The sequence below is a fragment of the Mauremys reevesii genome, linkage group 8, assembly GCF_016161935.1.
Source record: "Mauremys reevesii isolate NIE-2019 linkage group 8, ASM1616193v1, whole genome shotgun sequence".
NCBI lineage: Eukaryota > Metazoa > Chordata > Testudines > Geoemydidae > Mauremys > Mauremys reevesii.
In genome coordinates, this window is record NC_052630.1 from 57,420,856 (window position 1) to 57,437,942 (window position 17,087).

Here is a 17,087-nt window from a genome sequence, read left to right on the forward strand (position 1 = left end):
TGCAGGCATGCCTGCGGGAGGTCCACCGGAGCTGCCTGCCGCCCGGCAGAGCACCCCCCGCGGCATGCCGCCCCAAGCACGCACTTGGCGTGCTGGGGTCTGGAGCTGCCCCTGCCACTAGGGCAGCAAAATATTAGACAAATCAAAACTCTCATTAATATTTTAACATGAATGAGTGCAGGACAGACCTTTCCAATATGCTTACACCAGCAAATTTTCTTGAGTCCACTTGGATAGCAACCTGGTGTTACTTTGGATTTAAAACTAAAAGGACTTACCATTCAGAACCAGAATAGCTGCTAATGCTTTCCCTTTTAGGAAAGTCTGCTGTTCATCTGCAAGCACTTGAATGGAATTTGTTTATTTGGCAAGAGAAACATCTGAGATGACATGATCTCCCCAACTAATTTATCGATGAGTCTGTTTTTGTTTATTCCAGTTGTTGGCAGATATCAAATGAAAATCTTTCATAATCCAACATTCCTAATATAAAAGAGGAAGTCTATCTGCGTGCAGTAGAAAGTGATGCATTCAAACCTAATTCAGCTTAGCTGTAGCGTAGGAAGCTTAGCCAGTTGTCATGCAGTCTATTAGAAGTTATATAAAATGTGAATAGTAGCCCAGAAAAAGTAAACATCTTCCTACCTCCTCACAAATGACATGAAACCAATGAAATTGTTTTCTGCTTAAACCAAGTATTCGGTCCTGTGATTCATAATTAGAGCTGGGTGACATTTTTTGACAGAAACTTGCAGATTTGGAGCAGCTTGAAACATTTTGTGAATTTGTGTAGATTTCATTCAGTTGTTTTGGGTGGGGAAAAATAATCCAAAAACCTGATATGTTTTGTTTTGAAATGAAACACCAGTTTTTCAATTGAAAATGATTTTTTGCTTTTAAATTTCCTTGAATTTCAGTTTGAACGAAATGAATCTTTTCACCCAATTTTTTCTACTTTTTGATTCTCCAAAACTCGATGGGAAAAAATTTCAGATCAACCCAAAACAATTTTTTTCTTCAATTTGTCATATTTGCCAGAAAATCAAAACATTTGTTGTTCAAGCAGCAATATTTACACTCTTTTTTTTCAAGACTTTAGCTGTTTTATTGGTTGTGATACTTTTTCCTACAAGCTAGTTTGTTAGTTTAACAAAATAATAGTTGCATTTGGAGCTTGTTGAAATACATTTCAAAATGTGGACAAAATTTTAAAATAAAAAAAAGTTTGACTACATTTTCAAGCGCCCATCCCTTCTCTCACATGTGCACATGACCTTTTTTTTCCAGCCAACTACAGAGCTGGTTGCTATCCTTCAAATGTTGGAAAAACAAAACAAAACCCAAACAGGAAAACATTTTGAAAAAAAAAAAGTGTTTTCTTCCTGTTTTCTGCAACAAGCTCCACGTTGGGGTATGACTAGGTTTGGGGGGAGGGAAGAAACATTGTGCTTTAATTTTCTAAGATTACTGGCAATTGTCTGGTCTTATTTGGACTGTTCATAAAAACTCATGGCCCATTCCTGCTCTGATTGAAGTCAAGGACAAAATTCCTGTTTTCAGGATTGGGCCTAGAACAGAAACTTTAAATATTGAAGTGTAGCTCTACCCTAAAATGTGTGTTATGAAAATGGCACCATAGAGAGCCATATTCATGTATCTCACTGATTTCCAGATTAAATTTCCTCAATTTCTAAGTAAAAAGCTGTCCCATCCCCACAAATGCATTCCAGGGTCCAAGAGTCAAACTCTTTTCTTTCCATCTCACCCATCATTGTCATCATGGAGGCTCTCTGGGCCAAATCAAGGCCCCAGCCTCTTAAATGGTTTGTATAAGTGTCGTTAATGACATCTATGGGTTGGCACAGCCGTGTCGCCTTTCCTGAACACCCTCCACAGTGAACAGAGGTGGAATAAGGAGCCACTGCGACAGCTCAGTGCTACTTTAGGATCCCCATGGATGGAGAGAATCCCCCAGTGTAACACTACTTCAAGGCAGCTTTATGCCCCAAAGCTGTACTGTTTTTTTTTGGGGGGGGGGTTGGCCAAGAGCAAATTTGTGGGCTGAACTCTGACTAACCTGGGAAGCACAAGAAATGAATCCATATAAATGTTGATGTCAAGATTTGAATGTATGCAGCAGAGAAAGAAAATTGCGTCAGTATCAAATCTCTGTTTTGACCCAAAGTTTTGTCGTCGGGATGAAATTTGAGAAAGAATAGGAAAGGAATTAGAAACCACTAAAGTCTTTTCTTTAACGCACTCTATGTTGGCAAGGGATCTGTCTGCTTTCAGGCCACCGGAAGGATTCTTTCTGAGGACATTGTTCAAAGCAGTCTGTAACAGCAAATGGATTTGATGTTAGTAACACAGGTTATACAACCAAACAAATTTACATGACACATGCTTTCCCTGCTGCTCACTCAAGTTGAAAGCATGTCGACATTTCCTGAAGCTGTAAATTCACCTATCACTCTTACTTCTTTTACTTACATAAGGGTTAGATTTGTGTACTAATCTTCTGAGTCATCAAATTGTTATACATGTAAACTTGCCCTTCTCACGCGAGGGGAAAAAATAAAGATCATAGTGGTTCAGCAAAAAAGACTATAAATCATGAGAGTTAAACAGTAAGCTACATTCCATGCAAAAAAAGCCATGTTGATGAGCAATGATTAGGTTTATAAATTGATCTGTGAAAAGTTTGACCTTAATTCTGCTCCCTTGTGTTTATAAAGACCGTATTTTAAAAGTATAACGCATGTGGCTGTTAATACAACATTTTGTATAATAGAAATTCGAATTTCTCATGTGACCTTACAGTCAGTTACAATTTAGTATATACAGATCAGAGCTTGGCTTGATTTTTAAATCTTACTGAGCTCCCCCAAACAAGCCAAGTTTGTGGAAAATCAGTCGTGTGACGGTTTGAAATGCTTAAAGTTGAATGGCCCAAAGTCTGAGATGATCCGGAGTTTGAGAAGATATTGAATTCTAGGTGATCTCTAATTTGAGGGAATCTTCTGTGTGACATTCTCTAGGAACTAATCAGATCCCAAAGAGGGGGAATGACCCAGGGTTCTAACAACACTAGAGTTGAATCATTTTAGAAAACTGAATGACAGTGTTGCTGCTTTAACTTAAAAATATTGAACTGGTTTTATTCAAAGCTGGTTCGTGCTAAGTGGGATGACTTTAATGCTGAAGTGCCTTTACCACTGACACAGTTTTGTAATTTTGCACTTAATTGTAACAATACGTGACACTTCAATAACACTTTCAATCTGAGGATCTCAAGTGCTTTGTAGACAATAGTGAATAAGGCCATACAACATCTATATGAGGAAGGTATTATTGTTTCTATTGCATAGCAAGGGAAACCAAGCCATAGATGTTATGAGACAGACCAAGGGCTACAGAGTACATCTGTGGCAGATCCAGGACAAGAATTTATGTCTTTTTTTATTTAGGTTTTTGTTTAATTCATTAGCCTCTCAGCCAAGCCATTAGGTCAATATTTTCAAATCTGGATGACTAAAATTAGGCACCTAAATCCAGATTTGGGTGCTTAAATAAAGCCATCTCTTTTTCAGAGGTGCTAAGCACCCAGCAACTCCAATTAATCCCAATTACTTCGTTGCAGGTACAGACACACTTTCTGCAACACTCTCTAATTTAAGTGCTTCTATCTTTTGAGCAGCCAAATTGTGACACTGAGGGCCAGATTGTCACAAGTACTGAGTCCCTCTTCCTGCACCCCACAGCTCCTATTGACTTGCCCTGGGAAGTAAAAGGGAGCTGTGGGTGCTCAACACCTCTGTAAGGAAGGCTAGAAGTATCTCAATATGGATTTATATGTTAGTTAATCGGAGGTTTTTTCACTGCATTCAGTAGGAACACGATGTAAGATTGAAGTTGATCATCTAGATATGCTAAATGTGTGTTTTGCCAAGATGTTTTGTAGGATGGATTATAGGGAGCAGGGAAAGGGAATAATGAAACAGCACTAAGTGAAATTGAGGCAAATATTTTGCTTGAATAGCTATAAAACACAGACTGATTTTTTGCAGCTGTAGATCTCAAACAAATATTTGCTTTTGTTTCCAATTTCTTTTAATCCAGAGGATTAACGAAAGGAAATTTTATTTGCTAGGTTTGCCAAATGCTGTTATGATGCTGTTATGGAAGTTGGGAGTCTGTTCATCTGTGCTGGGTGGGGGGTGGGGGGGGAATGTGGCTTGTCAGAGTTCACATCTACAGTTTTGAGGTGGTAGCTTATTGAAAATGACAGCTCAGAAATCTGCTATATGAATCAATATGGACGTGTCGGTCTCAGAATAAGAATACACAACTTCTATTTAAAATATTAGTGCTAAGCTCAGACTCATAACAGACAATGTAAACAGACACACCACTGACGGCTGGAAAGGCTGAGTCTGGCCATTGTTCTGAATGTTATGTATATTCTTATGTTTGTTTAAGAAATTCTAGACAAGCAAATTAAGGCACCGTGAAAACAATGTGAACCCGTTACCTGTTTGTGATGACATGCACCTTTATATGTGCCAGTAAACGCAAGTGGAGATTACCCAGTGCAACTTCTTCAACAAATATCAGAGGGGTAGCCGTGTTAGTCTGGATCTGTAAAAGCGGCAATGAGTTCTGTGGCACCTTATAGACTAACAAACGTATTGGAGCGTGAGCTTTTGAAATTTGTTGAAGAAACGGCAACGAATTCTGTGGCACCTTATAGACTAACAAACGTATTGGAGCATGAACTTTTGAAAGCTCATGCTCCAATACGTTTGTTAGTCTATAAGGTGCCACAGAATTCGTTGCCGTTTCTTCAACAAATTTACTCTCTGGCTTCTTTTTCTTCAAAGCATGATATGCTGTTACCTACTGATGAACATTGATCAGTGGGATAAGAGCCCCACTAAGCAAGCATGGGTATGTCTACACATACAGGTCTAAATTAACTGTTACTACTCAAGAAAGAGATCTTTGCGTCATTGTGGATAATTCTCTGAAAACATACACTTCAATGTGCAGCGGCAGTTAAAAAAGCAAACAGAATGTTGGGAATCATTAGGAAATGGATAGATAATAAGACTGAAAATATCACATTGCCTCTATATAAATGCATGATATGCACACATCTTGACTACTGTGTGCAGATGTGGTCACTCCACCTAAAAAAAGATATATTAGAAATGGTACAGAAAATGGCAACAGAAATTATTAGGGGTATGGAAAGGCTTCCATGTGAGGAAAGCTTAATAAGACGGGGACTTTTCAGCTTGGAAAACAGATGACTAAGGGGAGATATGATAGATGTCTATAAAATCATGACTGGTGTGGAGAAAGTAAAATAAGGAAGTGTTTTTTATCCCTTCTCATAACACAAGAACTAAGGGTCAAATGAAATTAATAGGCAGCAGGTTTAAAACAAATAAAAGGAAGTATTTTTTCATACAACTCACAGTCAGTCTGTGGAACTCTTTGCCAGAGGATGTTGTGAAGGCCAAGACTATAAGAGGGTTCAAAAAGGAACTAGATAAGTTCATGAAGAATAGGTCCATCAAAGACTATTAGCCAGGGATGCAAAACCATGCTCTGAAGTACCCCTAGCCTCTGGTTTGCTGGAAGTTGGGAATGGGTGACTGGATGGATAACTTGATGATTATATGTTCTGTTCATTCCCTCTGGGGCATCTGGCATTGGCCACTATCAGAGGACAGGACACAGGGCCGGATGGACCATTGGTTCAACCTAGTATGGCTGTTCTTTTGTTCTTACACAGCAAAGAAAAACCCCTACCTGGCCTGTTCCAGCCAACTCAGGCTCCTGGGGTTTGGGCTGTTTCATTGCTTGAGCCTGAGCTCTGGGACCCTCTCACCCTGATACTGCTTCAAGTGCAGTAACTCAGTCCCATCTACTTCTGGGTTCCCACTCAGCTTCAAGGCTTCCATGTAGTTTTCTCCTAGGCCTCTTTCCTCTCTCTCAGTACTCTTTAGAACACTCACTTCATTCTGATCCAGAAGCTCCCTTGGCTTCAAACTGCTTCTTGTCTCTCTCTCTCTCTTCAGGTAGAGAACAACTGTTTTGTTGTAGCTCTGCCTGCCAGGAAATGAGGAGGTAAAGTATTTGTGTTGTAAAGCACACTATATAAACCTCACTCCGATCCTTTCCACTTCAATTCTTTTGCCACCCTCGCCATTGAAGGACAGAGTCCTTGCCTCAGTCTTCCTGTTCTCTCCCTTCCCTCCCTATTTCCACTGTGCTTTTCCCCGCTCCTGTTTCTTCCAAACCCCTGAAGAAAGAAAAGGGACGAATTGGAGAAGGCTTTGCAGAGGGAGGATGTGGATAGCAGGGGTTTAATCGGTCAAAATTCCTGCTAAAATGGATTCCTGCTAAAATGCAAAGGTGCTCCTCTGCAGGAGAGATTTTTAGAGCCAGCTTTCTCAGTCACTCAGAAGAACTGTTACTGGGGATCCCCAGAAGTGTTCCCATGTCTGAAAAGGGAAATGGGTTTCCTGGCTTGATCAGGACCCCTCTCACCACTTAATGATTTTAGCACTGCCTGCCTGTGCATGCCAACTGCTACACCCTTGCTTTCAAACTCTGCTTCCATCTTCACTCAAAGGATGGGCAAACCGCAATACGTGTGGAGGTTTGGTTCACAAAAAGTATCAAATAGTCTGTCTGCTTATCATTTGCCTCATCAGAACAGAACACAGTGTTAGAGGCTGGAAATCTTTCAGAGGCTTATGTTCTGAGAGATTTTCCATGTCCTTAGCTTCTGGGTAGGCTAGAAATATCATCATTTTCTAAGGTAGACCCATCCTCTGCATATCCCAGGGTATTTTGTGGTTGATCTACGTATTAAGCTCTACAGGGCATAGGCTGTTTCTTCCTTTGTGTCTTATTCAGAGTCAAGCAAATGGTCATTGCTTAACAAAAATATAAATAAGAGGCCCAAAAAGGTGACTGGATTACAGGAGGCCTGGATAGTTTAGGGGTTTGGCAGTGAGATATCGAGTCTTTCTCATCTACATCGCCTGTTCATGACCAAACATTGATAACCTCTAGATGTATGTGAAGTCAGTTGCTGGGTTCAGTTCATTTCTAAGCTGGTTAGTGGGCACATCACAAGTCACACTTCTAGACACTCTTGATGACAGTCTCTCCAGAAGGACCAAACAATGAATGGGGATGGGAGGCTGACCTAGTTGCCCTAGCAGGTGAAAGCTGAAGCATTCGGGTTGGAGGTGCGTGCATAGTATGGATGGGTAAAGGGATTCCTTTGGTTTAGAGGTTTCTCAGTTTGTACCTTTCATAAGCATTGAATATGCTAATTTTAATGCTTTTCAAGAAAGGTAATTTTCTGTATTAATTCTTTTCTCCATGTGCATTTTTATGTGCTATGGGGAATATGGCTAACTAGTAGACTTCACTGATTGGCAAGTAATGAGAATGCTTACATCCAACAATGAAGATTTAATTGAAACTGTGGCTCTTGCAAGCAAATCTGATTAACATAAAGAGGAGGAGGGCACAGCATAATTTTTCCCACAAGAAACCCTCAAGGTACATCAGGCATATCTGCTCATCCCAAAATTAAAAGATTCATGTTTTTGCTGCAATTATCTGGTAAGCCATTCTGAATGATATCAAAGAACCTCTTAAAGTGTCTGTCTAGACACAACACTTGGTAGCAGGGCCAGATGTGATTTTTTATTATTGAGTTAATTACATGAAGCTTTTGATATATCTTTTAAGACTGGGGCAATAAAATAATCTCAAATAACAAATCGCTGAGCAGTATGTTATGCTGGTCTGAGTCAGACAGTCTGATGTTGAGATTAATTTATAAGGATGCTTTAGAATTTGTGGGCAATATTAGAGCCTTCAGGTAATGCATGGTTACTAGCAGAGGGACATATTCTAAGGCTCTGTCTCCCTACTGGGTCAATTGAAGATTAGAGCCCTGTTTCAGCAAAGCACTTGACCATATGTTTAATTCCAACCTTATTCAGTGAAGCCCCGTGCAGATGTCCTCTAGAGCTGAAGGGACTGCATCCCCTCAACCCTACCCTTCCTCCTCCAGGTAGTGTTGCCTACTTTAAATTCTCCAAACGAAACTAGAACATGTCCCCTGTGCGTCTCTAAGCATACCACAGTATTAGCAACCCTATACCCCATCATGGCTGTCTCTTACAAGGAAGCCCAGAGGAGGAAGGCAGCCATAATTTGTACCCTAGGTACTAAACTGTCTGTCTGCAAGAACAGATAATAAAGAAGAAAAGTTTGAAAACTTGGTTGTTTGGGATTATCTTTCAATCCCCTGCTTCCCACCTGTTTGATGAACACCATTTACCAGCTGAATAATGAGTGTGTATTTTGTTTCACATTTTTGCCCAATTTATTGAACTCATTATTTAGAGGCAAATGAACCATGCTCCAGCTCATTCAGTTGGAAAACACAGCGTGCTAGATGTCAGCGTAACACTGCAGAATGCAAAACCTGTTTCCACATGAGCGCTTGTGCAAGATGAAACTAGACATCATCAGGTGAGAGGAAAGTTCCAATTCAGAAACCCAGTTCTTTGACTGAAGAAGGTATTAGACACAAACATGAGCACTTCAGCGCTGTTTTGTTAGGGTCTCAAAAAATGTATAATAGAACAGCAGGACCAAGATTTTCAAAAATTACCTGAGTGCGCTTCTGAGCTGCCCACCCTTTTGAAAATCAGCCCATTTATTTAGTTTAACTGTAGGCTCCTGTTTTTGAAAACCTTGATCTGGAAAACTGATTAAATAGTTTTGACCAAATTGTGGCATTTAGCCAATGATGTAAATCAGGGCAGGTGAGGAATCTCCACTCATACCATGAGAACCTCATGAAGGGACTATGCTTTATGGAAGCATGGTTCAGCCCTGGGCAGCCCAATATACAGTAGGACTGAGCAGGCTTTTTGTTCTGTGTTGTACAGCACCTAGCACAAGGGAGTTTTGATCCATGACTGAGGCTAGTAGGTGGTGCTGAAAACAAATAATAATAATGTACCATCTTTTATGACCCACTCTTCTCATTTCATCCCCACCATCTGGGGCCCACCCTGGAAACATGGCTGAATCCTTGCATTCTCCCCATACCCTTGTGAGCCAATCATTATGAGGTGTTACGTTAGTATTGTTCGTAAGGTCACCCACGTTCATGGTTTTGTGAGGGTTATTTAATTACTATCTTTGTTAAACCGCCAGGCTGCAGAATGTTAAACAAAGAAAATAATTGGTACTTACGAGATAAAGCTAGACTGTGGACCACATCCTCAGCTGGTGTCAATCAGCATAACTTTATTGACTTCAGTGGAACTGCAGCTAATTGCACAGGCTGAGGAACTGGTGCTATAAGCTAAATGGCTCACTGAAGCCATTTGAATTTCATGGAGTGTAAATTAGTGCCAGGTTGGCTCATTGCTATTAAGTAGAGAAATACTAATCAGTAAAAAGAGCAAATGTTAACTAAAGATGCTTACAGAAAATTATAATGTTTAGCTTTCATGCTCTATAGAATGTCTGGGACAGCTGAGACATAGACATTTTGATCTGTTTTATGCCAGGTTAAATCCAAAGTAACTCCACTGAGTCTGGTCTATTACACCAGATTTACGAACTGTAACTGAGGTCAGAAGCTGGCCCTGCATCTCTAGCTCTGCAATGTCAGGCATATTATACAGCATAAAAGCTAACACCTCTAATTTCCTATAAGCAGCAATAATTTGCTTCTGCTAATAATATCAAAGGGCAAAATCTGCACCAATATACAGCCCACACAATCTCAGTGTCTTCAGTGGGGTTATATGGGGTAAGGTTTTAGTACAAAATGTATCTTACATTTTTCCTTTATCCCCTTAAAACTAATTTATTTTTGTGTTGTTAGTTACATAATGTTGTGTAATTTGATATATGGACTAATTCAGTACTGACACATCATTACTTACTCTATTATCAAACTGGTGAAGTTCTGAACATTCTTTAGCACGACATTCCTAGGATACCAACAATTCTGCACTGACATGTTAAATCAGTTTTCATTTTTCTAGCCTTTTTTTTTAAAATAATACTTCTTGTAGGGTCCCAACTGAATATCAAAGTGATCATTTTCCGTTATAATATTAGGAATTTAAAAATATTTCCCTGCATATTGACCCCAGTGGATTTGCTGCAGATTCACATCCAGTGTAAGTGAGAATAGAATCTGTCCCACAGAGAAAACATGACCCATATACACAGTAGGAAACAGTAAGGAACGTTAATGTGAAAGGAACTCGTATTATAAAATCCAGTCAACACTGTAAACCCATGTCCTATAGAAAGATTAACCCAGTGCTTTCCCTATGGAGGCACTTGTGTCCTAGGAGAGATTATTTTATACTCTGTAAATAATTCATATTTCACATAAGTGTGGAAACACTAGCAAAAGCAAATTATAGGGCCAATGTATTTCCTGTCTCTTTAAAAGACAGACAGAAAGTTAGCATTAGTTGTCAGGGAAAATCCTCATGAGAAAGAGGAGATCAAAGTGTGATGGTTAGCAACAGATGCAAGAGGAGGTGAGTTTGTGAAGGGGACAGGATATCTCCAGCTGGGAGGTTTTACCTTGAAAAAATATGTTAGGGTGTCATATTATTGATTTGAACTGGGACCATATAGATCATTGTTGCAACCAAGGTCCTGTAGCGGCACCAAATCTTGTATAAAGGGGCTCAAATGAGGTGTCTAAGACAAGGTTTTGGTTTGCTGGTTATGATTATGCTGTCTGTATGCATGTATCAATTTTGTAGCTGAAGTTATGAATATTGGCTCTATACTGTCTGTATTTCAAACTTATGCTATGCTTCTGGGTGACATCCCAGACAAGTTGGTGTTAGCTCTGCCTTGTAGTGAGGCAGCCTGGCTCCCAGCCGCTCCTGAGAGGGATGAGCCAGAGCAGCCGCCACAGTGGGCGGAGCCACTGCCGCCTGTCCCCGCCCCCCGGAAGTCAAGGGGCGGGACAGGAAGTATAAAGGCCCGGCCCCAGTGCTCAGTTGCAGCCCGGCGGCCGGAGAGGACAGACTCTCCTGACCGAGCTCCTGCTGGACCGAGCCTTCCCCGAGCCCGGTACCCTGAGGAGGACTGTCCGAGCCTTCCCCGAGCCCGGTACCCTGAGGAGGACTGGCCAAGCATGCCCCAAGCCCGGTACCCTGAGGAGCTGCTCGAGTGTCCCCCCCCCGACCTGACGCCTGAGCAGCAGCCTGAGCTAGCCAGCCCTCAGCACGCCGAGGAGCCCATGGTGTGGGACCCAGCGCCGGACACCAGAGATGAGCAGGTACCCATGGAGGGGGAGATAGAAAGTAGCCCGGGGGTAGCTGACCCCAGTCTGGCTACAGCAGACTTTGAGCCGATGTCGGTGTGTTGCGGTCAGGACCCCACTGACACAGCAGCAGACTAACTGCCGCTGTTAGGGCCCCGGGCTGGGACACAGTGGAGTGGGTGGGCCTGTGTCCCCCCTGCCACCCCACTCACGGGTGGCAGTCTCCCCCTCCTACCAGCGCTAAGGCATAGAAGTCTGGACTTACCTGAACTATTGTTGCTCAGCTCCTGCCCAAGGACCCGAGCCCCTGAACTATTGTTGCTGCTCAGCTCCTGCCCAAGGACCTGAGCCCCTGAACTATTGTGGTTGCTCAGCTCCTGACTGAGGACCTGAGTCCCTGACTGTTGTTGTTTGCTCAGCCCTTGCCTGAGGGTCTGAGCCTGTGAACTACTGTGTGGTGGCTCAGCCCCTGCCTGAGGGTCTGAGCCTAGAACTGCTGTCTCTTGCCCCGCCCTGACTGAGGGCTTGGGCATAAATTACTGTTTGTTTTGCTCAGCCCCTGCCTGAGGGTCTGAGCCCCTTGAACTACTGGTTGTTGCCCCGCCCTGACTGAGGGCTTGGGCTTCACTGACTGTTTATTTTGCTCAGCCCCTGCCTGAGGGTCTGAGCCCTTAGACTATTGTTTGTTGCCCGCCCTGACCTAGGGCTTGGACCTTCGGAGACTGAACTGATTTAGGCCGTGTAGTGAGGCGGCCTGGCTCCCAGCCGCTCCTGAGAGGGCCGAGCCCCCACACCGGACCCTTACACGTGGTGCCTTCTCTGAGGATCCTTGCCCAGGATGTGGGCGCGAGCTCTTGACGCCGGTGAAAAGGGGGCCGTGGGAGAGAGGCCTCCTGCCAGAGAGATGGATCTGTCCCAGCTCCTGGCCCTCATGACGGAGAGCCAGGAACGACAGCAGGCGGCCCAGTCGCGACAGCAACAGGAGCAGCAGGCCGCCCACCAACAACAGCAGCAGCAGCTCGTCGAGCAGCTAGGATCCCAACATCGGCAGCTCATTCAAGACCTGGTTACCCAGCACCAGGACTTTCAGCAGCAATGTGTCCAGCAGCTCGCAGCGGCACTGACTCAACCGGGGGAACCCCAGCCAGGAGGTGCCGCAGGGGCCCCGCGGCCCAGCCCCCCAATTCGGCTGACGAAGATGGGGCCTGGCGACGACCTCGAAGCCTTTCTCATCACATTCGAGCGGATGGCCATCGTCGCGGGCTGGGCCCAGGACCAATGGGCCACCATCCTGGCCCCATACTTAACTGGGACTGCTCAGACGGTCTATCGAGGCTTGTGTGTGGAGGCAGCCCAGGACTACAGCCAGGTGAAAGCCGCTATTCTGGACGCCCTGGATGTGAGTCCGGAGACCTACCGACAGCGGTTTAGAAGCCTGGCTTATCCTCCAGGGGCCCGGCCTCGGATGGTGGCCCAGGAGCTTTGAGAGACCTGCAAAAAGTGGTTGCAGCCTGAACGCCGGACGTCAGAGGAGCTGATAGAGCAGGTAGTACTGGAGCAGTTCGCCCATGTACTCCCGCCGCGAGGAAGAGCCTGGGTCCTCCGCCATAGGCCGGCGACAGTGGCCGCAGCCGTTACGTTAATGGAGGACTTCCTCGCGGCTGAAGCCCCACTAGGCTCGGCTGGTTGGACAGCCCCAACCCAGATGGAGCGCCCCAACCCAGAGAAGAAGGGGGCGCCCACCCTAACGGACGTACGAGTTTCCTCCCGTGGAGTGGAGGCCCGTACCCGTACCGCAGTGTCCTCCGGGAGACCCGCTCGGACCCCGGTTTCTGCGGCAAGAGGGGACTACCAGAACCCGCCTGGAGGTAACCCCGGGACCCGGTCACGGATGGGACGAGCAGACCTGGGGCCCTGTTTCTCCTGTGGAGAGCATGGCCATTTACAGCGGGACTGCCCAGGACTGGAGTGTACCTTTGGCCAGGTTTACTCAGGGGAAGGCCGTGCCCGGCGTTCGCAAGCGGCCAAGATCACCGTGCCCGTGGTCGTTGAGGGGCACCCGACGGTGGCCCTCCTCGACTCAGGCTGCGGCCAGACACTGATCTGCCAAAACGTGGGCCTGCAGGCTGACAACCGCCTGGGGAAGATTCAGCTGCAGTGTATACACGGGGATGTACGGCCCTACCCAAATACCAGGCCCCAACTGACTATTGATGGGGTCACCCGGCTGATGATAGTGGGACTCGCTCCACAGCTGGTGTACCTGGTGATCCTGGGTCGGGACTGGCCCGGGTTTCCTGCAATCCTATGCCGCCATGCCAAGGGCAGCCCGCAGGTCATGCCAGCCTTGGAAGGAGAGGCCCCAGAGACCGAGGAGGACGAGGCAGAAGCCCCCGACCACGCCGACCCGACGGGAGGACCTGAAGAGGGTTCCCCAGGACTGGGGAAGGATCCCGCGGCGCCTACGGACTTCTGCCGGGATCAATGGGCCGACCCCACACTCAAACGGACATACGACCAGCTGGCCTCCGTGGATGGGACTGTCCTCGACCCCCGTCGAGCAGCGCAGTGGCCGCACTTTGAGTTGTGGCAGGAGCGCCTGTAATGCGTCGAGAGGGACCCCCGCACGGGGGATACCCGGACACAACTCCTCATGCCTCGATGTCACTGCTGGGCGGTCATGAAACTGGCCCACGACATCCCAGCGGCCGGGCTCCTCGGTCACGAGAAGACCCTGGCTCGGATCCTGGGGCGCTTCTTCTGACCAGGGGTACACCAGGAGGTAAAGAATTATTGCAACTCTTGCCCAGAATGCCAGTTGGCTGCCCCAGCATGAACTCCCAAGGCACCGCTGGTCCCGATGCCTCTGATTGAGACCCCCTTTGAACGCGTGGCCATGGACCTGGTGGGGCCTCTCCCGAAGAGCAGTGCGGGGTTTCAATATATTTTAGTTATAATGGACTATGCTACCAGGTTTCCTGAAGCAATCCCTCTCTGGAACATCACAGCCCGCACCATCGCAGCTGAGCTGGTGAAGGGCTTCGCCCGCATCAGCCTGCCCCGGGAGATCCTCACGGACCAAGGGACTAACTTTACTTCATGGCTGCTCCAGCAGGTGTGCGAACTCCTGGGGATAAAGCAACTGCGGACGTCCATCTATCACCCCAGACCGATGGACTGGTTGAAAGATTCAACCGGACTCTGAAGGAGATGTTGCGTAGGTTTCCCCAGGAGGACCTTCGCCGGTGGGACCAGCTACTTCCACCCCTGCTCCTGGCGGTACAAGAAGTCCCCCAGTCGTCAACCAAGTTCTCCCCCTTTGAATTGCTGTACGGCTGGCAACCCCGGGGCCTGTTGGATCTCATGAGGGAAACTTGGGAGCAAGCCCTCTCACCAGCCCAGGGCCTCCTACAGTACGTACTCCAGCTCCAGGAGCGCCTTAAGCAGGCGGGGGCTCTGGCACGGGAGAATTTGAAAGCCGCCCAAGAGACGCAGGCCCAGACTTATAACCGGGATGCACAGACTCGGGACTTTCAACCAGGAGACCGGGTGTTACTTCTCCTTCCCTCCAGCGAGTCAAAGATCCTGGCCCGGTGGCAAGGGCCATATGAGGTGGTCCGGAAGGTGGGCCCGGTTACGTATGAAATTAATCAGCCAGACCGGAAAAAGAAGATCCAGCGGTACCACGTCAACCTCCTCAAGCCCTGGCGTGAACGCGAAGGCCTTCTGATTAACCCCTACCCGCCAGAACCAGAGCTAGGACCCCAGGTCACCCATACCGATGACCCCGGGGAACCCCAGCTTGGGGAGACCTTAACAGAGGACCAACTCAAACAGACCCGGTGCCTCTTGCGAGCCTTCTCCCGCACCTTCACGGCTCAACCGGGATTCACTACCCTGGTATATCATCGGATCCAGACGGAGCCTGGGGTGGTGATCCGGGGCACGACCAGGCCCTTGCCGTATCACCGGAGGCAGGTCGTTGAGGAGGAGGTATGGGCTATGCTGGACTTGGGGGTGATTGAACCTTCACAAAGCGAGTGGCGGAACCCGGTAGTGCTGGTACCGAAGCCCAACGGCTCACAACGGTTCTGCATTGACTTCAGGCGTGTCAATGCCATCTCCAAGTTTGATGCGTATCCCATGCCTCGGATAGATGAGCTGTTGGCCCAGTTAGGAGAGGCCCGCTATATTACCACCCTTGACCTAAGTAAGGGTACTGGCAGATCCCCCTGGAACCAGCCTCCAGGGAGAAGACCGCGTTTGCCACCCCCACGGGCCTGTACCAATTTACCCGGATGCCTTTTGGCCTCCATGGGGCCCCGGCCACGTTTCAGCGCCTGATGGACCGCCTCCTCCAGCCACATCAGGACTACACGGCCGCCTATCTAGATGACGTGGTCATTTACAGTCCTCGGTGGGAGAACCACCTAGAAAGGGTCGCAGCTCTCCTGAGGTCCCTGCGGACAGCCGGACTAACAGCCAACCCAAAAAAATGCCACATTGGCTGGCAAGAGACTACGTACCTGGGGTACACTATAGGGCATGGGCAGGTAAAACCTTTAGTAGGCAAGGTCCAGGCCATCGCAAGCTGCCCCCCGCCAGCCATGAAATGCCAGGTACATCAGTTTCTGGGGTTGGCAGGATGTTATCGACGATTTATTCCCCAATTCACAGCGATTGCTGCCCCCTTAACGGGGCTCCTGACGAAGGACAGCCCGCGGCAGGTGAAATGGACCCACGGGTGCGATGAGGCCTTTCAGACACTCAAGACGAGCCTCTGCAGCGAGCCGGTCTTGTACAGTCCTGATTTCCACCGGACATTTGTTTTACAGACGGATGCCTCGGAAGTGGGACTCGGGGCCGTCCTTTCCCAAGAAGTAGAGGGGCAAGAGCATCCGGTCCTTTACATCAGCTGGAAGCTGTTCCCCCGAGAGAAAAACTATGCGGTGGTCGAAAAAGAAGCCCTTGCTGTGAAGTGGGCCTGTAAAGCCCTGAGATACTACATCCTGGGAGCTCCCTTCACCTTGGTCACCGACCACTCCACCCTCCAGTGGTTGGCCCGCATGAAGGACCACAATATGCGGCTGCAGCGATGATACTTAGCACTGCAGCCATATGCCTTCACCGTTCGCCATCAGGCCGGGAAAGACCATGCAAATGCGGACTTCCTCTCCCGCCTGGGGAGTATGGAAGCGGCTGGCCCCGCTGCACGGGATCCAGCCTTGAGGGGGGGGCCGTGTAGTGAGGCGGCCTGGCTCCCAGCCGCTCCTGAGAGGGATGAGCCAGAGCAGCCGCCACAGTGGGCGGAGCCACCGTCACCTCTCCCCGCCCCCCGGAAGTCCAGGGGTGGGACAGGAAGTATAAAGGCCCGGCCCCATCGCTCAGTTGCAGCCCGGCGGCCAGAGAGGACAGACGCTCCTGACCGAGCTCCTGCTGTACCGAGCCTTCCCCGAGCCCGGTACCCTGAGGAGGACTGGCCGAGCCTTCCCCGAGCCCGGTACCCTGAGGAGGACTGGCCGAGCCTGCCCCAAGCCCGGTACCCCGAGGAGTTGCTCGACCGTCCCCCCCCCGACCCAACGCCTGAGCAGCAGCCTGAGCTAGCCAGCCCTCAGCACGCCGAGGAGCCCATGGTGTGGGACCCAGCGCCGGACACCAGAGATGAGCAGGTACCCATGGAGGGGGAGATAGAAAGTAGCCCGGGGGTAGCTGACCCCAGTCTGGCTACAGC